Source organism: Asparagus officinalis, chromosome 7, assembly GCF_001876935.1.
Source record: "Asparagus officinalis chromosome 7, Aspof.V1, whole genome shotgun sequence".
In the NCBI taxonomy this organism is placed as follows: Eukaryota; Viridiplantae; Streptophyta; class Magnoliopsida; order Asparagales; family Asparagaceae; genus Asparagus; species Asparagus officinalis.
The window spans coordinates 117,892,782-117,919,101 of NC_033800.1; the positions used below are offsets into that span (position 1 = coordinate 117,892,782).

At 39.4% G+C, this 26,320-nt stretch overlaps 1 long non-coding RNA gene across 1 annotated transcript; it reads right to left on the reverse strand.

The window, feature by feature from the left end:
- On the reverse strand, positions 1 to 25,918 carry LOC109850547. The gene is made up of 3 exons (XR_002249464.1): positions 25,797 to 25,918; positions 1,572 to 1,719; positions 1 to 338 (listed from the first exon to the last, which is right to left on the reverse strand). It is a non-coding gene; the product is annotated as an uncharacterized LOC109850547 (long non-coding RNA).

The following is a 26,320-nucleotide window of genomic DNA, read 5'->3' on the forward strand; positions in this document are numbered from 1 at the left end:
TTACAGATATCAAGTCGAATTTGCATAAGGATCTTTGTATTCAATCTCCTACATTACAAATATCAAGTCGAATTTGTGAAGTATACATATTAAAATTGACATTCTGAGGGTATGAGTAATTAAGAAAAATTTCTCCTTCAGCCTCATTTGGGTCATCAGTATCATCCGAGTTTTCATCAAGAGCAAGCTGAACAAGAGTCCTCGTTCTCTATCTTCCTCGGATTAGCATATGCATATTCAAGGAATGCTTCTCATCCGTCTTGATATCGAGTATCACCTTTCGCTCTTCTTTTCAATATAGGAATATCATTCCATGACTTATCAGGAACTTCTCTCATCTGTATAATAGGAAAACTTATTAATTAATTTAATATCTCTTAAATCGTCATAAGTTTAATAGTCTTTATTTTAGTTGATTGAACAAATAATCAAACAAATTAAATTACTCTTCTATAATGGCCATTGTTGTACCAAATAAAAAAAATCAGTAGTAAAAATTTAATCATAAATTGTAATTATAGAAAACTATTAATTAAATAGTAATTATGTTTGTCATTAAAGAATAATTATGGTTGTTAATATTTAACTCCAATAATCCATTCAAAAGTTAAAATCATTCAAAAAAAAGTCCAGTACACTAACCAAACTATTTCAGTCCTAATAATCCATTCAAAAGTTAAAATCATTCAAAAAAAAGTCCAGTACACTAACCAAACTATTTCAGTCCTAATCCGAATCCACTACTAACATGTGATTGTCATGTGAAAGATTTACACTAACCAAACTATTTCAGTCCTAATCCGAATCCACTACTAACATGTGATTGTCATGTGAAAGATTTAATCTTTCAAAACCTAGACTTTTTGAAGAAGACAGAGAGTAGGAATTTCTATTTAAACAAGGATATTATCAACTTTTTTTATTATCAAAAAGTAACACCGGTCGCTAAATCTTTTTGAAAAAGACGAAGTGGGAGTGTCTATTTAACCAAGAGGCATATGTAGGTAAAGGGTTTTTTTCCAACATTAGTCGTCCAAAATATTTCACTTATGAAAATATTGCAAGGATATCATTCTAGAAATACGGGCTTATTTCGCTATCTATGATGCGAAGAAAATAAATGAGTTACATTAGATTATCATGAGGATGAACAACTAATCAAAACATGAACTAATCAAGTATCTAATATTATCAAGGAAAACAAACCATTAGTACTCTTTCTGATACTTACAACTTAGAATGCTACTACAATAATAGTGATGAATATTGTCAACCTCACAATATTAACCTTAAAACAGAGCCAACAGAAGTATTGGTCCCATTTTTTGTAAGTTCTGAATAGTTTCAACATAACACTGGAATAGCACCACATACATGTATATTCCCTAGCACTAACTTTTTAATAATTAAGCATGAAAAGAAACTATATACAACCCCAATTACTAAAATTAAATTCATATATCATCTTCCTTCCTGATACTTCATTTATATGTCCAACTGTGAAGAACATGGTCACTGCCAATCATATTGAAGCAAATATAATAAGCATGTATCAAATTTTGTAGTCTTACCATGATAAGGGCATTGGATTCTTCCTTCATTCACTGACCCGAGATGGAGTGTGCAGGCTCTATGAGCACATGTATTTTGCAAGCATCCAGGTTTCCCATCTTTCCCTCTAAATATAACTCATGGTTCTTCAAAACAATCTATCGGCATCTGAAAATAATACATAAACATAAATTAAATTTAAAAAATTAACCCTCATTTCTTATGGTAATTAACAGATAGAGAGAAGGATAGCTCACCATTGTATCCTCTTTTAGATCCCCAGAGAAATTAGGTCTCTTGGTTAACACCGGTTATATTTAAAGAAATATTCTTTTAAATCTAACTATTATTACTAGTTTTCTTGACTTTTAATTATAAAAAGTTAACCCGTTTGGACCTAGTTGATAAGTTCTGATATGATAAGTTCTGGTATGATAAGTTAACCCATTTCAAAATTAGTCCGATTGGCTATCTTCAATATTTCAAAATTACTCATTCAAATCATGGAAATTTCTATTACATCCCTCAAATCATCACAATATTTACTATTAGGTCCCCTGGTTAACACCGGTTATATTTAAAGAAATATTCTTTTAAATCTAACTATTTAAAGAAATATTCTTTTAAAGAAATATTCTTGGTCATTAAATCTTTGTTCAATTTGAGACATAAGCTTAAATGGAAAAGACAATTTAGAAGGGGAAATTAGTAAAATGATGCTTTGGGGGGGGGTATTTACAAATATATACAATGCTTGGGTATATATGTAAAAATTTCACAAAAAAAGAAAGTAGTGGTGATCCAAGAGTTCGAACATAGGACCTGTTATATCATATTCGCTCGAACTCAATTTTGACGGCTCTTTCTCCTCTTAACCTTATAAAAAACTCCAAGAGAACTCTATCCAAACTATTTTCATACGGTTTTTAGTGATTAAATATAATTTATCTCCTCTCGGATTCATTAATGATGTTTACAGGCTCAAGTCCATCCGTAGATGAAGCCCAGAGTAGTGGAGTTCATCGAATCTACTAGCATAAAGAATAAAAATAAATAAATTTTAAAACTAACATAGAATTCCTAATTAATAGTTAATATTTTAACATAAGAATCTGATAACATATGTATCTTTCCATCGCAAATGTTTGTATTGGGCGATGGATTTCAAATTCAAATTCAGGAAGCATATATCACTTCTCCCTAAAAGAAGGGACATGCCTCTAGCGACAAAGTTGCGGCTACAGCCTCCTCGACGACGACGCTAGAGGGGAGCAGGGGGCCCTTGAGAAGGCCACCAAACAACTATCCTGGATCATAGTAGACTTCCACGTCCTCAGCTCTCAAGCTATCATCTACCTGTGTGGAACAAAATAGTATTGGACTACATTTAAAATATTATAGATTTGAGGGACTAATATTAAAATAATTCTTAATTTTTTGTGGGGCCACTCATTAACAATAGGATAATCAATCACTAGTGTTAATTTTTTACGATGGCGACGGACATTGGCGACAGATTCATCGCCAATAAGTATTGGCAACGTATTCAAATCCGTCGCCAATAAGTATTGGCGACGACTCGAATCCGTCGCCAATACTTATTGGTGACGGATCGAATTCGTCGCCAATGTGTATTGGCGACGGATCGAATCTGTCGCCAATAAGTATTGGCGACGAAACATTGGCGACGGATCACATCTGTCGCCAATACTTATTGGCGACAGATTCGATCCGTCGCCAATACTAATTGGCGACGAATTCGATCCGTCGCCAATAAGTATTGGCGACGGAACATTGGTGACGGATCAATTACGTCGTCAATACGTATTGGCGACGCATCATTTCCGTCGCCAATACTTATTGGCGACGGATAGAATCTGTCGCTAATAAGTATTAGCGACGGAACATTGGCGACGGATAGACTCCGTCACCAATACTTATTGGTGACGGATCGAATCCGTCGCGAATACTTATTGGCGACGGATTGGATCCGTCACCAATGTTTTCCCGTCGCCAAAGGTTATGGGCGACGGAAAACATTGGCGACAGATTGAAATCCGTCGCCAATACAAACATTGGCGACGGGAACAACCCCGTCGCCAATGTTCCGTCGCCAATGTTTGTATTGGCGACAGATTTAAAATCCATCGCCAATACCCCGTCGTCAATACTCAGTTTTCTACTAGTGTCTCCAATTGAGAGGTAAGTACACTAATTTATGCGATTTGTCAAAATACTCTCTAATTGAGAGGATTTGACAAATTCTAAAAATTGGACACTTTCCACACTTTTGGGATTTAATATTCTAAAAAATTTCTTAAAACAAACACCATATATGGAATCCCAAAATACAAAAAAAAAAAAACTCAGTTTTTGATCCTAAAACTTGTAATCCATACCAAATATCAAAAATTTTTGTAAAACGAACAGCACCTCCATCAACTAATCCTTCCAATTCAAAACTCCCTGCATGCTGTTGACGCCCTGATAAGGCCCACACTCCAAATGGATCTGCTTTTTGACACGACTTACTCGCTGGTAGGTTTTTCTTACGGGCTGATGGAAACACAATAATTATTAAATTTGAAGGGCACGATGTAAGTAAGAGTACGGTGCAATATGGAGGGAGACAAGGCAAGCTCGTGCTTGCTTGGTTTTCATAATTATTTTCTGACTTCGAATGCAGCGCAACAAGCAGTACATCTTTTTGTGGCATTATGCATGGCAGCCGCAGCGCAGTACTGTCCTTGGACTCCTTTAAAACCCATTCACTTTCTTTTGGCAATTTTACAGTTGTCGTCATGCAAAGCCATCCGCGTTGTGGCCAAAATGTTGCACTTTTGATACGGAAGGGAGGCGAAAAATTAATGCTGGTAAAATGCCAACTTATTGGATTAATTTGGTTAGCTAAACACAAGGATGAATTTGTTTGGATAGAGGAAAGAAAAAATTATTGCGGTCACAGCGTGCAGATCTACTACGTACGCACTAACAACAAGCTGATCACCTGCGGTTATGAACTGTCTAATATCCGTCTACGGATGGGTAAAAATCTCTTGAGAAGAAACAAACAAAATGTTTCAAGATTTTAGCATTTGAGAATCTCGTTATGATTTTAAATCAAGCCCCTAAAATTAATCTTGCTGCTCCACAATCTCTACTGTGATGGTCAATCTTTAACTTGGCCTTTTTCGGGCACCGAAGCTATTGGAATGTTAAGATTCTCTAATTATGAAGTTGTCGTTCCTACATCTATGGCTTTGTCGTCCTTCTTTTTATTTTGTTTTCATTTTTTATTCCTTGGGGTCAACGAAAATAAACTTTATTCACTAACCAAGTGAGCTTTTAAGTACATCAGATGTACTCAGATCAATGATAATCCGAGGAGCCAAACTTGTAACCTTATAAGCCTACATCAATAAACTCAAAAGAAAAAGAAAGAAAAATGCAATCACAGCTCACTCACTCTCTTTTTGTTATATTCCTCCTGTTGCGCGCAGCGGAAATTTCGGCAGCACTTCGGCAACACAACAAGAGAGTCATGTCGCAATAAGAATTCTTGTTTCTCAAAGGGAACAAGAATCTAAAGCCTAATATCTCATCAAAGTGAGATATTAGCTCTTCCTCTCGTCAGCTCTAGGACTGCGCGTCGAGGGAACCTAAAAGCTATTACACATCACACAAATAGCAGTACAACCAATTTTACGTGGTTCGGCAAATTGCCTACGTCCACGGGGCAAGGAGGGGGGAGATCCACTAATAGAGGGAGAGAATACAACTAGGGTTTACAATCACTCACAAACTAAACCCTCAAACAAACTCTCAAATCCCTCATAATAACTCTCTACAAAAGGATGCACAAACCCTAACAAAAGCTGCTGCTTTATCTTTTGCACCCGCCACAAATTCCCCCTTACAGCCGCCAAACGAATCCGCGCTATGCTGCAGCCGCAATAAAAAAAACAAAATCTCATGCACTTGCACAAACTGTAGCCGCACACCTCCTTCGCCTAAAAACCTAGGGAAATTAAAATTGGTTGTTATTTATACAAGTGAAGTCGGGTGGGCCTTGGCATTCTCACGCGGAATTGTTTCACGCGTAATCACGTGGGTGTTGGCCCCACAATCACAATTCTCCACATCGGTAAAGTTTTTCCCAAAACTGAGCCGACACCAAAGCAACCAAATGTCTCACTTGTTGTGTCCAGTACGAACTCAATCCACAACAAGTCGAGAACCTGAACGAGAGTCCAAACAATCTCACCCCCATCAACTAACACAAACCGGCTGCATCTGAAAGACTGCCTACGTATCCTCTTGCCCAAGGAATCAAGCCGAACGTAGTTCACCTAAATGGCCACCTTGTTGCTAGGAACCACCTTAGTGAGCATATCCGCCGGATTATCCTTCGTGTGGACTTTAACAATCTCCACATCGCCATCTTCAAGAACATCCCGAACGAAGTGATAACGAACGTCAATGTGCTTCGTTCTCGCATGAAAAACCTGATTCTTCGCCAAATAGATAGCACTCATGCTATCACAATGAATAGCGACGGACCTATGCGATATACCAAGTTCCTCCAAAAGTCATCGAAGCCAAATGGCCTCCTTCACAGCCTCCGTAACTGCCATATACTCTGCCTCTGTCGTAGACAAAGCCACCGTAGACTGTAAGGTGCATCTCCAACACACCGGCGCACGGGTCAAAGTGAACACATACCCCGTCGTAGACCGGCGTTTATCCAAATCCCCGGCATAATCCGAATCAACATAGCCAATGCATAGCTGCCCACCTGTAGTGTCCCGCTCATAAACCAAACCAACATTGAGCGTACCTCGAATGTACCTCAAAATCCATTTCACGGCGTCCCAATGACCCACTCCTGGATCATGCATGTATCTCGAAACCATGCTTACCGCCTGTGACAAATCCAGCCTCGTACATATCATCGCGTACATCAAGCTCCCAACCGCGCTCGCATATGGAGTCTTCGACATCAACTCACGATCTTCAACTGACTTCGGTGAAAGACCAGCTGAAAGCTTCAAATGGGCTCCCAATGGTACACTAACTGGCTTCGTATCCATGCTAACATGGAATCGCTGTAGAACCTTCTTCAAATAAGCCACCTGTGTCAAACAAATTCTGCCCTTCTTCTTGTCTCTGCCGATCTCCATCCCTAAAATGCGCTTCGCCTCGCCCAAGTCCTTCATCTCAAACTCATTCGAAAGCTGAACTTTCAACTCATCTATAGCTGACCTGGAACTAGAAGCAACCAACATGTCATCGACATAAAGCAACAAATAAATGTACGCACCTCCTCTCAAATTGTGAAAATACACGCAAGGATCAAACTGGCTCCGAGTGTACGAATGACCAAGCATAAAACCATCAAATCGCCTATACCACTGTCGAGGAGACTGCCTTCCGCCCCTTTGGAAGCTGAACAAGCTCCCATGTATCGTTCTTATGAAGAGATTCCATCTCCTCCTGCATAGCTACCTGCCACGAATCAGCCTCCGAACTCTGCTCGGTCTCTCTGAATGTAGTAGGTACTAACTCATCGATACTCTCCACCGGAAGTGTATACGCAACTGTGTCGGCATACCGTGCTGGCATCTGTATGTTTCTCCTCTGTCTCCGAACCACAATCGAATCCTGAACCTGATGACGTCCCTACTCAGAACAATCTTTTTATCAACTGGATCCCAAAGCTTGTATCCCTTGACACCACGCTTGAATCCTACAAATATGGCCTTCCTAGCTCGAGGTTCCAATTTATCAGTTCTAACATGATAATATGCAGGGCACCCGAATACCTTGAGCTGGTCATAGTCATGTGCTGGCTTTCCCGACCACATCTCCATAGGGGTTTTCCCCTCAATCGCAGATGAAGGCAGCCTATTAATGAGGTGGCTCGCATATGTTAGTGCCTCAGCCCAAAAGATCTTCTCCAAACCACTCTGTGACAATAAGCATCGGATCTTCTCCAGTAAAGACCGATTTAACCTCTCTGCCACCCAATTTTGCTGCGGTGTATGACTAACTGTGAAGTGTCTCTCTATGCCCTCGTCTCGACATAGCTGCTGAAAGGGGTCAGAAGTATACTCACCACCGTTGTCGGATCGCAACGTCTTGATTTTTCTCCCAGTCTGCAGTTCCAATCTTTTCTTCCACTCCACAAACAAATCTAGGACTTCACTCTTCTTCGTCATGGTGTACACCCAACAACGCCTAGAATAGTCATCTACAAAAGTGACGAACCAATGTCGACCACCAAGTGATGCAGTCTTGGTAGGACCCCAAACGTCTGTGTGCACGTAATCCAGGATGCCCCTCGTCTGATGAATGGCAGTCCCGAACTTCACCTTCGTCTTCTTGCCAAGAACACAGTGCTCACAGAACTCAATCTTCCCACTCTTGGCTCCCTTCAATAGCCCCTGCTTGCACAATGCCTGCAGTGACTTTTCACCTGTGTGCCCCAATCTATAGTGCCAAAGTCTGCTCATGTCCGCTTCTGAAATAGCCGAAGCAACCTGGCCAATCTCGGTGCTTCCCTTCAGATAATATAAATTCCGATTGCGGACTCCCCTCATCACCACCAATGATCCCTTAGTAACCTTCACTACAGCGTTTTCGAAAGTCACCTTGGATCCCTTCGCCTCCAAAGCTCCAACTGAGATAAGATTTTTCTTCAGTTGAGGAACAAATCTCACCTCCTTCAACTCACGGACTACTCCATCGTGCATCCTAATCCTAATCTGTACGGTACCTATCCCATAAACGCCACAGGATTGATCATTTCCCATGACAACAACGCCCCCGTCGACTTTCTCAAAAGATGCAAACCAGTCTCGCCTAGGGGTCACATGAAAGGTAGCGCCGGAATCAAGCATCCAATCTGATGCATCCACATGGTTCACCTCCGGAGTAATCAGTAGAGAAAAGCACGAATCATCGGAATCATCGCCTTTCGCAATGTTCACCTCATTGGCCTTCGGGCCCTTTTTCTTGCCATTCTCCTTCTCCTTGAGCTTCGGGCAGTCTCTCTTCCAATGTCCCTGCTCCTTGCAGAATGCACATTGGTTCTTTGTTAATTGGTGGCGGCCTCTAGACTTTGACCTCCCTCTGTTACCACCTTTCGGATATGGGCTTCTACCTCTTGTCGACAAGGCCTCTCCTGAAGTACTAGCGCGGGAAGTCTCCTTATCCTTCCTCCTCAAATCGTAGTTCGTCAAAGCGTTAGTCACTTCACTATAGCTGATAGAAATCTCCCGTTCAACAAAGTGAGCACGAAGGTATCATACTCCTCATCCGGTAATGAGCCCAATAAAATAATCGCCTTGTACTCATCCGATATCTTCTCATCAACATTCGCCAAGTCCGACAACAACTTAGTGTAGTTGTTCACATGAGCCACTAGCGAGGTGCCTCTGGACATCTGAAATCTGAAGAGTCTTCGCAGCAAGTGCAACCTGTTCTCAACACTCTTTGTGAGATACTTGTTGTTGAGAATTTCCCACATCTTCATTGCAGACGTTACCCCAATCACATCATATTTCAGCTCATGTTCCAAACAGGACCTGATCACCCTACAAGCGTTCCTATTCATTTTCTCCCATATCGCCTCATCATATTTAGGTGGCCTCTCATGGACCATGATGGTCTCTTCCAAATTCTGAGCATTGAGCGCATCCTATACGTCGCTCATCCACAAACCAAAGTTGATTTTGCCGTCGTACTTCACTACACTAATCTTAGTGTTCTGAAAACCTACTTGTATTGTACTCGCCATTGACTTGCTACTTTCACATTCTTCTCCCATTGCAAACTAACTCTAAATTGTAGAGAAAGAATAAATTTGATAGAATTAGGAACCACCCAACTGAACCCTAAATCGGATTCCAAATAGATCTCCTATCCACACGAGGAAAGCGAAATCTCCAACAGCAACTCCTAATGCTATCTCCACCGAAGCCTAGAACTCCAAGAACCAAGCTTCTAACTGAATCTTCCTCCACCAAAACACCCTAGATCTGAAATCTGGGATCTGATACCACTTGTTGCGCGCAGCGGAAATTTCGGCAGCGCTTCGGCAACACAACAAGAGAGTCAGGTCGCAATAAGAATTCTTGTTTCTCAAAGGGAACAAGAATCTGAAGCCTAATATCTCATCAAAGTGAGATATTAGCTCTTCCTCTCGTCAGCTCTAGGACTGCGCGTCGAGGGAACCTAAAAGCTATTACAAATCACACAAATAGCAATACAACCAATTTTACGTGGTTCGGCAAATTGCCTATGTCCACGGGGCAAGGAGGGGGGGGGGAGATCCACTAATAGAGGGAGAGAATACAACTAGGGTTTACAATCACTCACAAACTAAACTCTCAAACAAACTCTCAAATCCCTCATAATAACTCTCTACAAAAGGATGCACAAACCCTAACAAAAGCTGCTGCTTTATCTTTTGCACCCGCCACAAATTCCCCCTTACAGCAGCCAAACGAATCCGCGCTCTGCTGCAGCCGCAATAAAAAAAACAAAATCTCCTGCACTTGCACAAACTGTAGCCGCACACCTCCTTCGCCTAAAAACCTAGGGAAAATAAAATTGGTTGTTATTTATACAAGTGAAGTCGGGTGGGCCTTGGCATTCTCACGCGGAATTGTTTCACGCGTAATCACGTGGGTGTTGGCCCCACAATCACACCTCCTCCCATTGAGTACAACAGTATATATGGAGGTCTTGATAACATGAACTAACACCTCCTTAGCTCTAGCTTTTTGCTAGAAAATTCGATGGTTTCTCTCCTACAAAATCATGTATACAACAGCAGAAAGAACAAGTCGCTCGAACTTTTGATCTAGATGTCCTACTTAAGATGAATCAGCCATAGCAATTTTAAAGCAGCGACCTAATTCCAATTTTTTGCAGAAAAAATACCAAGCCCCCATGTTGAGTGTCAATATAGATTTTGTTTCTTGCAACTAAGGGAGTCTTAGCAGCTTTAGCAGTTCTTACTTCTTCCCCTAAAGAAAAGCTCTACACAGCTCATCTATTTTCTCCAATACTCTTTCTTGGGTAGTATATTATTGTTGGCCAAGAAAATTTGAATTTCAAATATCACTGATTTGATTAATTCCAATCTACCAGCATAGGATCGACAAGTTTTTCCTTTTGATCCATGTTTGAAATCGACCAAATATCCTGTTAAAATGTTGTGCTATTAAATATATTAAAACTTTAAATATTATATATACCGCTCGAATCCCACTAGAGACACACCATGAACCACACTCTCAACCACACCCCTACACTCTCAGATCTATAGTGCTAGTGGGCCATGCATGATATTTTTTAAAAAATATCGTGCATGGCCCACTAGCACTATAGAGAGTGTAGGGGTGTGGTTGAGAGTGTGGTTCATGGTGTGCCTCTAGCATTATTTATACCGCTCTAATGCCCGTGTCTACACCAGTGGGTCTGACTTCTTTGGCTGAGTTTCTTTTTTGATTATAGCCCTGCTTCTAAAACTTTACTTGTATTGGGGAAAAAAATTGATTGCTAAACCTTTTTCAGGAGTAGATTTCCTTATAAAGAAAGACAAAATAAGGGTATGGGTGATTTTTATTTTAGAATTTGAATTCAAATTAGATGGCTTAATCACCAATCCCTCCTTATAATATCCATATTTATTGTAATATTATAAAATTGAAAAAGAAAAAAAATCAACCATATTAAAATACTATAGATAATTTCTGTCAACCCCAATAAATCTTAATTTCTGTCACTTAATGGTAGAAAACCACCAATAGTATTTGTTTATAATTTTTAAATTCTTTTAGAGGATTGCTGGTAATTTTTTGATTTTTTAAGACCTTGTTTGTACTTTATGGATTTTAAAGGTATTTGTCTGTATTTTTTTACATTTTTTGTGTAGTTGTTTGTAATTGTTAAATTTCTCTAGGTCATTTTTTCATAATTGTTTGAAGGTTTTTTTTATAATTTCCTATTAAATTGCCTATTTTTTAAAAATTTTATAGGGAGTTGTTTGTAGTTTTAGATTTTTTTAGGGTGCCACTAGTTATTTTTTAATTTTATGGGTTTTTTTATAATTTTCATATTTCTCATGTCTTTGTTTAAATTTTTTTAGTTAAAATGGTTGTTTTTATTTTTCAGGTTTTAAGGGAGTTATTTGTATTTTTTTAATTTTTCAAGGGGTGTTTGTAATTTATGAATTTTTAGGGGGTCGTTCATAATTTTAGAATTTTTTTTCATAATTTTTAGATTTTTCAGTGTAATTTTTAATTTCAAGTTTTTTAGGAGGCTATACGTAACCTTTATTTTGCAAGCGTTTGTCTATAGTATTCTAATTTGTGAAGGGCTTTTTATAATTTTTAGAAATTTGAAGGTATTTTTTTGAAACTTTTGAATTTTTCTGCAAGTGATTTGTAGTTTTTGAATCTTAGGAAGCTATATATAATTTTCATTTTTTTAAGAAATGATTTTGAGCGATACATAATAGCATTGAGGGTTAATTTCCATCAATATAAAATTATGGGATAACACTATTATAAATGTTTAGTGCAAAAATTAAATATGTTTTGTGGGTTTTTTCTTAAACTTATTGGGATTTAGTGAGAATTGCAAACATTTTGGGGGTTTAGTACTAAATGCCCAAAGTTATGGATTTATTGAAAGTTTCCTTTAAAAAATTAAAGACGGATAAATGACAATTCTTTGTAGATTTTTTTAATTATGGATACTTTATAATTTAATTAGAATAAATGTTTAATTATTAAAAGTTTCTATTTTAATAGATATGATTTTTAATTATGGATACGAATAGTTTTAACTTGATGAAGATTCTTAGAAAAATAGAATTAATTGTACAAATGTCATATTCTAATAGGATAGAGGGACAAGTGACATTTTTCTATTGGGGGATTGACTCGTGACACTTTTAGTACACATATCACTTTTTGGTGCCTTTATGTATAGTTCTCCGATTTCTCTTTATTACATATAAGTATTTTAGTTGTGCTTGCACGGGTTAGTCTGAAGAAATTACAGAAACTCAGAAGAATCAGGCAAACCAGGTGGCGGTCGACCGGTCCGGTCGACCGCATTCGTGCACAAAGCTTACTGTGCGACAGAAAGGAGGTCGGTCGACCGGGCCAGTCGACCGCAGGTGTTTCGGTCGACCGGTGCGGTCGACCGAGGAGCTCTCTGGATTTTTAGGTTTCTGCTGGAAGGTGGTCGGTCGACCAGGCCGGTCGACCGGAATTGATCGCGGTCGACCGTGCCGGTCGACCGACGTCGTTTTGGGCTGGGCTTTCAGGTTTTTGACCCGTTTCGGTTTGAAATCTATATATACCCTAAACCTGATTTGTTAGGGAATCTGAAGGATGATTTTGAGCAGCCTCTAAGAGAGATTTGTTGCATCCAATTGTGAGAGAGCTTTGAGAGATCTAGAGCTTTGTTTTAGGGTTTGGTCTGAGAGATTTGTAACCCTATTTGTATTCTCTTGATTTCTAGTAGAAAGAACTCCCCCCCTCCTTGCCCCGTGGACGTAGGCAACTTGCCGAACCACGTAAATTGTGTGTTCTTGCTGTGATTGTGGTTTGCATATTGTTTGTGGTTTAGTTCGAGTTATTGTTCGTGTTGCCCTAGAAAGCTTCCGCCGCGCACAACAATTGGTATCAGAGCTAGATCGACAACATGGGAGATGCAAGCACGTCAGGTTCGTCTCTAACAAAGGCGATACAGAGTCTGAGCATCAATAACACGAAGATTGATGTTCCGAAGTTCGATGGCAAGATCAATTTTGGATTTTAATTTTCTTTGTAAGTCAACATCTTTACAAAATTTGTTAAATTCTCTAGATTTTTATTCACTTTCTCGACCACTTCTTAGCACTATGACGTAATATCTACTTTGCCTCTTAACAAGGCTCTTGAAGTTCTTGAAAATGGAGAAAGCTCCGGATTGGTGATTTATAAAGTAAACCCAAGTCATTTTTGAAAAATCATCAATAAAAGTTAGAAAGTAGAGGTTACTAGCATGTGAGGGAGTTTTCATATATAGGGCCCCATACATCGGTATCAAGCAGCTCCAATAGTTCTTTGTCTCTCCATGCTTTCTCTTTTGGAAAATCTTCTCAATGTTGTTTCCCAAGTGCACAACCTTTGCAAACTTCATTCTTTTTTTGTATTGCCAGTAAACCATACACTATTCTCTTTTAATGTAGGGAGGTGACCTCAGCTTTGGTGAACTATGAGTTGAGGAAGAGTGATGGTGAACCCTCCGAGAAGGCATCGGGAGATGCGTTAGCAGTTCGAGGCCGAGATCCAAACCGTCGTCAGTTTAACCGCTCAAAGTCAAAGAATAGGAGTGCCTATAAGAGTGTTGGTAGAAATCAATGTCGGTATTGTAAAGAAGAAGGACATTGGAAGATTGACTGCCCAAAGTGGAAAGAAAAAGCCGGAAAGAATAAGGGGAAAGCTGCACAAGCTTCAGAAGTGAATGTTGCAAAAGCTATTGGTGAGCATTCAGATTCAGATTCTTCAGGCTATTCATGCCCTGCTTTACCGTCGGTTTGCTATGCGGATTCCACGGAGTGGATGATGGATTCGGGAGCTACATATCACATCTGCCCTAAGAGGGAGTGGTTTTCTAGATTTGAGGAGCTGGAAAGAGGGGATGTCGTGCTTATGGGTAATGATCATGTATGCCCTATTGGTGGTATTGGTTCAGTCCGGATCAGGATGCATGATGGTGTAGTGAGGGAATTGAAGGAAGTGAGGTTCGTGCCGCAGTTGACGAAGAACATCATTTCTCTTGGGACTTTGGAGGCAACAGGATATCGAGTGATCTTAGAGGATGTTACAGTGAAGGTCACGAAGGGTTCTATGGTGGTGATGCGAGGTGTCAGGGAAAACAACCTATACTACTTGAAGGGCAAGACAGTTACAGGGGGTCTGGCAGCTTCTATCACTGCAGAGGATGACACTACCACCTTATGGCACATGAGACTTGAACACACAGGAGATAAGTCCCTACAGTCATTGGCTAAATAGGGGCTATTGAAAGGTGCTAAGACCTGCAAGATGGAATTGTGTGAGCATTGTGTACTTGGGAAGAAGACTGGAGTGAAGTTTGGCACCGCTGTTCATAACACCCTAGGTACATTAGATTATATTCACACAGACGTTTGGGGTCCTTCCAAGAACACATCTCTTAGTGGGGCCAACTATTTTGTCACTTTCATTGATGATTATTCCAGGAGGAATTGGGTATACCCGATGAAGCATAAACATCAGGTCCTGGATATTTTTGTGGAGTGGAAAAAGAAAGTGGAGCTGCAGACAGGTAGAAAGGTGAAGACTCTACGTTCAGATAACGGTGGAGAGTACAAGAGTGATCCGTTTCTGCAGTTTTGCCGGGATCACGGCATTAAAAGACACTTCACAGTTCGAGAGACACCGCAACAGAACGGGGTGGCTGAGAGATTGAACCGTACCTTGCTGGAGAAGGTGCGGTGTATGATGACGCAGAGTGGATTGCCTAGATCTTTTTGGGCCGAGGCGTTGGTTTATGCGAGCCATCTTGTGAACAGGTTGCCGTGCACTGCGATAGACGGGAAGACTCCTTTGGAGCGTTGGTTTGGTTCGGTGGCTAGTGACTATGAGTCGCTTCGGATATTCGGGTGTCCAGCTTATTATCATGTCAGTGATGGCAAATTAAATCCGAGAGCGAGGAAAGCAGTCTTTGTGGGATTTAGGGATGGAGTCAAAGGCTTCAAGTTATGGGATCCACAGGACAAGAAGATAGTTATTAGCAGAGATGTCACATTTGACGAGGCGTACATGATGAGGCCTCGAACCCCTCAGCAGGTGGAGGGAGACCAGACAGGAGAGATATCGCAGCAGGTGGACTGATATTACTCCACCCACTCCAGAGAACACTGTATCCATTGAGGCTCCTACAGAGGTGACACTGGGAGGAGATGAGATGACAGATGGGCAGATACAGGATACAGTAGATCATGGGACTCAGGAACAGGGTCGAGGTTGATGTGACTCCACCCACTCCAGAGAACACTGTATCCATTGAGGCTCCTACAGATGTGACACTGGGAGGAGATGAGGTGATAGTTGGGCAGATAGAAGATACAGTGGATCATGGGACTCAGGAACAGTGTCATGTTCAGAGGACCATTATAGCAGATAGACCGAGGAGAGAGATTCGCCGGCCAGCTAGGTATAATGTGTAAGGACTGTGAATTTTGATACTAGTTAAAATAATTTTTCTGGTATTTTAAAATATTTAATTATTATTTTAAAAGAGTATTTGTATTTTTCCGGCCTTCTAGAATTTTCTATGATTTAAAAATCTGATTTTTATATTTATTAATGATTTTGAAAATTTTAAATTAAATAGTTAGGTGAAAACTTTCAAATAAATAATTGTTTTATTTATTATTAGTGTTATATTATCATTGTTAATTTTTACAAGAAAATTTTTTCTACTTATTTCTATTTTCCCCCTATTATTTTATTAACAAATCCTTAAGTATTTCTTTAAACCCTAACCTTAACCCTAAGTATATAAATAAAACCCTCTTCCTCTCTCTTTTTCATGTTACCCAGCCGCCAGAGAACCCACTCCCCAACATCATCTCCTTCCTTCTCTTTCCCCGCTCGACCACGTGCACCACCTCCGTCCAACCTCCCTCGAGCCCAGACCCGACTTCGCCGACCACCTCTCTCCCTACCCTCAACTCCATCTCCTCGCCGTCAGTCCCAACTTCGCCGTCGCTCAGATCCACCAGAGCCTCCACCTTAGTTCCGTCCTCCTCCTCTGCAGTTCGTCGGCGCTCCTCCAACCGTGCGAGCCTTCCATTGCAGCAGCGACGCCGATCCCTGCTCGCTGTCCAGACCCGTTGCCCTCCGACGACCAGCGCCTCCATCGCATGCCATATGTTCGACGGTATGCCAACAGCCCCCGTTGAGCCCCTCAGTGATGACAACCACCATCGTCATCGCCGTCCCTAAACATCGCCATCACCCCCTCGACGGCAAGCATTCTTTTCCTCAATTATTAACATATTTTATCTTATTCATTCTTATTACGCAAACATTTCTTATCCTTAAACTCTTTTATTGACCACCATATTTTTTTCATAATCAGCAAGCATTTTTTCTTAATTATCTCCATATTCAATTTCAATGATTGATTATTCTATGCACAGTTGGATTCTTGTATATTTTGCACATACAGGCACTTATGCATAACGATCATTTATATATGAGTAGTTGTATGGACAGATTTATCAGGTTGGACCTGGCTACTAAAATATCTTTTGGAAAATCCTATGGGATGGAGCCAGAAAGGTTAAATATTATGACATTTGTGAAGAGAGATGAAGGGAGAGAGGGACTGAGTATGCGAGGCGACATGGAGGGGACCCTAGTGAGCCTTGCAAGGTTAATTGTTATTTAAGAGAGGAATAGCTTCAGCTTAAAAACATGTGAACGTGCTGGTGATGAAGGATTCTGAATGGAGTAATTAAAAGAGAATGACTTTAATTGGAAAGCATTTAATTAGATTGTGATAGTGGATTAAGCACGTGGCTTTGAATTTGGGTCATTAATAGAGGGAAATCAATCAAACCAGTAAAAGCTTTTGTGGGAAATTATTGAGGTGTGAGGGTGATGACGTTTCAAGGCTTTAAAATCAATACATAGATACATTTAGGGAAGTTTAACGGTGTTCTCTAGAATGATGCATCTATTTTTTTAAAGTAAACTGGGTTATGCATGCAGAATATCGAGGATTTAATTTGATGCTTACAAAAAAAAAGTAATTTTGAGTCAATATTAATTCTCCCTCTTTAGATCTAGTTCCTTGTTAAATTTGACGTGCACTTTCTACAACTTGTACTCTATTATGGCCACTAGATTAGTTCATTAACCAGGATTAGTATTATTTGGAAAGAGGGGATGTCGTGCTTATGGGTAATGATCACGTATGCCCTATTGGTGGTATTGGTTCAGTCCGGATCAGGATGCATGATGGTGTAGTGAGGGAATTGAAGGAAGTGAGGTTCGTGCCGCAGTTGACGAAGAACATCATTTCTCTTGGGACTTTGGAGGCAGCAGGATATCGAGTGATCTTAGAGGATGCTACAGTGAAGGTCACGAAGGGTTCTATGGTGGTGATGCGAGGTGTCAGGGAAAACTACCTATACTACTTGAAGGGCAAGACAGTTACAGGGGGTCTGGCAGCTTCTATCACTACAGAGGAGGACACTACCACCTTATGGCACATGAGACTTGGACACACAGGAGATAAGTCCCTACAGTCATTGGCTAAACAGGGGCTATTGAAAGGTGCTAAGACCTGCAAGATGGAATTGTGTGAGCATTGTGTACTTGGGAAGAAGACTAGAGTGAAGTTCGGCACCGCTGTTCATAACACCCAAGGTACATTGGATTATATTCACACGGATGTTTGGGGTCCTTCCAAGAACACATCTCTTGGTGGGGCCAACTATTTTGTCACTTTCATTGATGATTATTCCAGGAGGAATTGGGTATACCCGATGAAGCATAAACATCAGGTCCTGGATATTTTTGTGGAGTGGAAAAAGAAAGTGGAGCTGCAGACAGGTAGAAAGGTGAAGACTCTACGTTCAGATAACGGTGGAGAGTACAAGAGTGATCCGTTTCTGCAGTTTTGCCGGGATCACGGCATTAGAAGACACTTCACAGTTCGAGAGACACCGCAACAGAACGGGGTGGCTGAGAGATTGAACCGTACCTTGCTGGAGAAGGTGCGGTGTATGATGACGCAGAGTGGATTGCCTAGATCTTTTTGGGCCGAGGCGTTGGTTTATGCGAGCCATCTTGTGAACAGGTTGCCGTGCACTGCGATAGACGGGAAGACTCCTTTGGAGCGTTGGTTTGGTTCGGAGGCTATTGACTATGAGTCGCTTCGGATATTCGGGTGTCCAGCTTATTATCATGTCAGTGATGGCAAATTAAATCCGAGAGCGAGGAAAGCAGTCTTTGTGGGATTTAGGGATGGAGTCAAAGGCTTCAAGTTATGGGATCCACAGGACAAGAAGATAGTTATTAGCAGAGATGTCACATTTGACGAGGCGTACATGATGAGGCCTCGAGCCCCTCAGCAGGTGGAGGGAGACCAGACAGGAGAGATATCGCAGCAGGTGGAGGATGATGTGACTCCACCCACTCCAGAGAACACTGTATCCATTGAGGCTCCTACAGAGGTGACACTGGGAGGAGATGAGATGACAGATGGGCAGATACAGGATACAGTAGATCATGGGACTCAGGAACAGGGTCATGTTCAGAGGACCATTGCAGCAGATAGACCGAGGAGAGAGATTCGTCGGCCAGCTAGGTATAATGATGTCATGGTCGCATATGCATTATCAGTGGAGGTCGTTGATGATATGGTCCCAGCCACATTCAAGGAGGCAGAGTCTAGCCCCGATTCGATCAGGTGGAGGGAAGCTATGGAGGAGGAGATGTGATCACTTCAGAAGAACGACACTTGGACACTTGCACATCTACCTAAGGGTAAGAAAGCTATTGGTTGCAAGTGGGTATATGCGAAGAAGGAGGGATCTTCTATTGGGGACATAAGATTCAAAGCCAGGTTGGTTGCCAAGGGATATGCACAGCTTGAGGGCATTGATTACAACGAGGTATTTTCACCCGTTGTGAAGCATTCGTCGATTCGGATTTTATTGGCGTTGGTGGCACAGTTGGATTTGGATTTGGTCCAGATGGATGTGAAGACAGCCTTTCTACACGGTGATTTAGATGAGGAGATCTACATGACACAACCACAGGGTTTCAAAGCTGCAGGAAAGGAAAATTTGGTTTGTAAGCTGAAGAAGTCTCTTTATGGTTTGAAGCAGTCACCAAGACAGTGGTATAAGAGATTCGACGGCTTTATGATTGGCCGAGGGTACACGAGGAGCCCATATGACCCATGTGTTTATATGCACAAGCTACAGGATGGTGAGCTCATATATTTGCTTTTATATGTTGATGATATGCTTATTGCTTCCAGGAATTCTTCGGCTATTCGAAAGCTGAAAGAGGAGTTATCATCCGAGTTTGAGATGAAGGATCTTGGAGAGGCAAAGAAGATATTGGGTATGGAGATCGAGCAAGACAGGGTGAAGGGGAAATTGAAGCTTACACAGAGGAGTTACTTACAGAAGATGTTGAAGAAATTCAGCTTTGATGGCAATGCAAAAGCAGTTAGCACACCATTGGCTCCCCACTTCAAGCTTTCATCGTTGATGTCACCTGTTTCAGTTGAGGACAGAGATTATATGTCGAAGGTCCCATATGCTAGTGCAGTAGGTAGCTTGATGTATGCGATGGTGTGTACGAGGCCAGATTTGTCACAGGCCGTGAGCATGGTATCGAGATACATGCATGACCCCGGGAAGGGTCACTGGGAGGCCGTGAAGTGGATTCTACGGTATGTTCGAGGCACCGTGGATGTTGGTTTAGTATTTCAGAAGGATGAGAAGGATGGGCAGGCTTGTATTGGATATGTGGATTCAGACTATGCTGGAGATCTTGACAAACGCCGGTCTACGTCAGGTTATGCTTTTACATTGGCAGGTGCACCTGTATGTTGGCGTTGCACGCTTCAGTCCACAGTGGCTCTCTCTACTACAGAGGCAGAGTATATGGCAGTTACTGAAGCTATTAAGGAGGCTTTATGGTTGCGTGGATTATTGGAGGACTTGGGGATTGCTCAGGAGACTATTCGGATATATTGTGATAGTATGTCGGCTATCTATTTGGCGAAGAACCAGGTTTATCATGCGCGCACGAAGCACATCGACGTCAGATTCCACTTTGTACGGGACGTCTTGGATGATGGAGATGTCATATTGGAGAAGGTCCACACAAATGACAACTCTGCAGATATGTTGACCAAAGTTGTTTCAGGAGTGAAATTTGGTCATTGTTTGAAGCTTTTGAACATCCTTCAGTGCTGAGGCCTTTGGAGGCCATTAGTATGAACTACGTTCGGCTTGATTCCTTGGGCAAGAGAATACGTAGGCAGTCTTTCAGATGCAACCGGTTTGATCAGTTGATTCAGATGGGGGGGGAGATCGCGTTTCAGCTCGAGTATTGTTCCTGGACTTGTTAAGGAACTATTGGATGATTTGGTGTCGGCTCAGTTTTTTGGTGGAAACATTCGCCGAGGAGGAGAATTGAAGAAATTACAGAAACTCAGAAGAATCAGACAAACCAGGCGGCGGTCGACCGGTCCGGTCGACCGCATTCGTGTACAAAGCTTACTGTGCGACAGAAAGGAGGTCGGTCGACCGGGCCAGTCGACCGCAGGTGTTTCGGTCGACCGGTGCGGTCGACCGAGGGGTTCTCTGGATTTTTGGGTTTTCGACTGGCGGGCCGGTCGACCGGAATTGATCGCGGTCGACCGTGCTGGTCGACCGACGTCGTTTTGGGCTGGGCTTTCAGGTTTTTGACCCGTTTCGGTTTGAAATCTATATATACCCTAAACCTGATTTGTTAGGGAATCTGAAGGACGATTTTGAGCAGCCTCTAAGAGAGATTTGTTGCATCCAATTGTGAGAGAGCTTGGAGAGATCTAGAGCTTTGTTTTAGGGTTTGGTCTGAGAGATTTGTAACCCTATTTGTATTCTCTTGATTTCTAGTAGAAAGAACTCCCCCCCTCCTTGCCCCGTGGACGTAGGCAACTTACCGAACCACGTAAATTCTTGTTCTTGCTTTGATTGTGGTTTGCATATTATTTGTGGTTTAGTTCGAGTTATTGTTCGTGTTGCCCTAGAAAGCTTCCGCCGCGCACAACATAGTCTTACATGTAATAAGTACTATGAAGCGGATAGCATGAATTGAAACCACAATACTATCTAGGGAGGTAGGGTCCTAAGTTTTTTATATCTAATTTGTTTGGTCTCTATAGATTTCTTCTTTGGTCGTATGTGTGTGTTTCTAAATTGAATTGAACATATTCTTTTTAAACTATTGCTTCTTCTTTTCTATTTTTATATAAACTATTTTTATAGATATGATTATACTAATGGATTATACCAATGATTTATAGCATATAGATTATTAAAATTACATAATCTGAGCTGGATATTTTTCTTCAAATAATTTGAAACTTAAAATAAATTCAAAGTAGGAGTGTGGTTGACTTTTATTTAAAACTTTAAGATTCAGAATTAGATAGTTTAATCACCAACCTCTTCTTTACAATATTTTTCTTTATTTATCATATTTTAAGATAAAAAGAGGAAAAGAAAACGTCAGCTTGTAGAATGAGTGTGCGGATACTTTTTATTTTAAAATTTCAAATTCAAAATTACATAGTTTAATCTCAAAATCTCTTTGGTAATATTCATCCCTTTTTATAATATTTAAAAATTAAAAATGATATAAAAAATCAGCGGTCCTTGTATGATCACAACACTAGAAAAATATCTCGTTGACAATTTATTGTGATTTGTTTTTAGATTTGGTATGAAATAAAGAGTACATTAATTGAGTTAAATCCTACAACATGAATCAATCAAATAAAAACACAGTTAGATGAGAATAAGGTGTTCACATGTTGACTTAATCTAAAACAACCTCAAAATCCAATCTCATCTTGTGATGTTTGCTTTAGAATTTTAACTTAATTGGAAAAATATATGTGATTTTAAAATATCATAGCATACCTTTAGAATCCAAATATTTATCAGAAGAATAATCTTAAGAACCATTAGAACTTCAATCTAATTATTTGGAAAAGTTGATGAAGCTGGGAGACTTTGAGTTAATATTTTAGGCTAAATACCCATATTGGTATTTTAATTCCACCCTATTTACTAAGAAGATATTTTAATTAGGCAAACCTATTTTAAGGCATTTTAATTGATTCAACTTACCAACAAGGACATTTTTCTCGTCGGCAACCAGATTTCCGGTGAGAGCTTGTCACATGTGTGCCACGTGATACATGTTAGAAAATTCATGCCATATCAGCAGCTAAAAAATAGTTTAAGTCATCACGTGCCACGCACGTGACGAGCTCTCACCGAAAAACTGGTCGCCGACGAGAAAAAGGGCTTTGTTGGTGAGTTGAATCAATTAAAATGACTTAAAGCATGTTTGCCTAATTAAAATACCTTCTTGGTAAATGGGGTGGAATTAAAATACCAATATGGATATTTAGCCTAATATTTTAAGTAATTTGTGTAAATAATTTCTTTATATTTTGAATTGTACTTTTTTTATCATACGAAAGTTTTTAAATTTTATACATATTTATTTATTTTTTATGATGTCTTTGTTCCATTAATGTTTTAAAGAGAGGCACGGTAAAACAATAATCTCTCTTTATAAAATCAGTAAGGACATGATATCAAATCAAAAAATAATAAAAAATTGAAAAACTCATTAATAATATTTTAAGAGGAAGACTAATTCATCAACTATAAATATAATGTGGCACATGTATAATTTTAAATACATGATTTAAGAGTTAAAAACTTCTCTCAACTATTTTAATTTGAGAAAAATCCCCTAAAATTTAAACATATTGTATATAACACTACTCAAGTTTGAAAATTAGAAAAAAAGCCAACCCAACTATGGGTGTCATACCCTGAGTCGACAAGCATGTGACTAGGCTATGCAATATATACAATCGGGCCAAACACCATCTGAAAGCATATGCTTGAGCATGTCAGAAACATTGGTACATATATCTCATCAACTATATCTAGAATAGATGGAATCATATATAATCAAAATATAAAGAAGCTATTATATTGTATAAAGCAAGTGTATAGTACAAATACTCAATGAGAGTGAAAAATACTCACCAAAATTAAATAGCAAGTTCGACAAATACCGAATAACATAAAAGATATCACGAGTTTGATATCAATGTCATCCTCATAGAAAACATAATAAAAGGTCGTACGACCATATAAGTTTGGAATAGCAACTAAAATAACTATGTACATCAGAGTCATTATAAAGCAGCGAAAAAGTAAACATAGATAACAAAGTCCGATAATTAGCAAAATAGAATAAAAACTGGATAAATAGGCAGGTAAACTGGTTTGTGGAAACTCCATCTACAGAATATTACTAGATTTTGTTGTGCCTAAAAGCCATTGTACAATGTCTAGATTCACAACAGGTGTGCAAACCAGGATGGTAAGAAATCCGTCTAGCAAGTGGTAAAATAAGGAAGTGGTTTTTGCACATGTAATATGTATCATGAATATATAACTGGTATATACATAAGAAAGACTATATAATTGTATGTACATGAACAAGAACTATGATCTCAAAATTCTGCTCATAAAATAGAGCTATCAGAGTGGCAGATCATTAGATATATGGCAATACAGAGATCACAAAGGAGAGTGCGTCTATATCCTTAAGTGTGATGCAAGACTAGTGTGCGTATCTAACTATTCTCAGATTTTACTTAATATTGTTTATGAAAAGATCTCACGAGATAACATGTGTTTGGTGTACCCTTTAGGAACATTATTTAAATTCTTACTTTACTTGGTTTATGTGTACAGACATATTTAGCACTAGCACTCAAACACAACCCTGGGCTACACAATATCTTTAAGATGTAAATTCCCTCCCATAACTAATTTTAACATTTTTATTACTTAGTTATACATAATATATTATGCACTAGGTCTGAACAACTCAATCTGTAGAGAACTACATCATGTGGGTGCCCCCTTAGACTGGGTTTCCATTCAAATGAAACATATTTGTCAAATATTAAAGGAAGTCAATCATGATTGGGAACTTGACATATTCTCGATTTTTCTCTTTTAGTTTATCATGTTTTATACTTGATCAAGTTTCTAGTAGTGAAGAATCACGATCCTCTACTCATAATTGCAATGTATCCCAAATCTTCTTAATTCAATTTGAAAATATTCTTGATTTAGTGTTATGAGCGACATGGTCAATATCCAAACACAACTAATCATCATCATTATGTATATACCACATGATGGTGCTCATGCATAACCCTAAGGCCAAGTCTCATGATAACGAACCAAGCAAACAAAACTTCATGGTCTCACCCAGGCCGACATGCATAATATTCCTGGATTCTAGGCCATGACATAACAAAGCATAGTATGATAGAAACATATGATAAAACACTATGGGATAACATAGCACCACAAGCGTTACTTGTATGTAAACATGGATATATCATGATTTCGATGAAACAAATAAAGATGAAGAATTTTAACCAAGCAACTACTTTGTCATCTACTTTATCTCAAAATGGAAAGAACAAGCAATGCCACATAACTGATATAATAATCCATGAATTGAAACCAAAAAATCATGAAAAACAAGCTTGAATGGATCAAATTTCCAAAACTAAAAGAATTAATTTTTTAACTAAGCATGTGTGCTAAGAGGTTGTGCGTGTATGCTCCCCCCAATGCCACTTAACCAAGTTCTAATAGTTGACTAAGAAGTTAAAATAGAAAATCCTCTTTAAAAATCCGCTTGAGTGTGTGAACTCATTGTTTGGATGTGTGTGCAATACAGTAAACCAAACTGCTCTCGGGCATTTCACCAAGCGCCTAAGCTGGATAGATTGACCACATGCGCTTATACTAGAGTTTTAAAATATTTTTGATCAAAATCTTCCTTAATTCAAAAGCAAATAAATAAACCAATTTCAACTGAGGATTTCTACTTCCAAGAGGGATCTATTCTATTAAGTTTGACATCAAATAGTCAAGTATTTCCAAATTTACCATTAGTGCCTTCGAGCTAGCAATGCAAGAAAAAAGGGGGATAGCCCCTTATCCAATCTACCTGATACTATCTAAACAATATAATAAAATTACATACATCACAAAATACTAAAAATCCATGAAAAGCCTCATCAAAATTTGGATCGAATACTCTATCTTGAAAAGTTAATATTGACCTACAACAAGGGGACCTTCCCCTTGAAAGAGATTGTGGATTGAAATCCACCTATTGAGAGATCCTCCCTTTGGTCAAACCTCATAAAAATACAAAGGTATTTTTTTTCAAAATTTTCTTTTATATCAAAAGGAAGGGAAGAATGAGATCTTCAAAACTGATAAGTTTGCATTTTCAAAGGAAAATTATTGAGCAAGAAAATGTCTATCTTACGTGTGGAAGCAATCCTATCTTTGACCTCCAAGCTCTCCAATCTTAGCTCTAATCTCATGAGGGGAAGGATTTGGGGCTTTTATGGGGGATTAAGAAGAGGTTTTAGGTGAAATGGATATACATTCTGTTAGATCCAACCTAATAAACCAACTTATCATAATAACACATTTATCTCTCTCTTAAGGCCCAAACTATTGTGAAAACACAATAATTCAAATTGAAACCCAAAACTTAATATAATAAACAAAAAAGTAACATTCATGATTTTTCACTTGAATAAAAGCATGTGATACATGTCAAAAATCAAGAATTCGATGAGAATTGGATATTTAAATTTATTTGAACAAAATCTACAGTTAAAAAAAATTAGAGTAGGGTAGGGTCCTTACACCATATCTCTTAAAAAGAAAATTTCATCCTCAAAATTTATAGAATAAGATGGGGAAAGCACGGAAAAATAAAAGATACTTCCTAAGAAAAAAGATGTTGATATCGAACACAAATCTCATCCTCTCTCTCTCTCT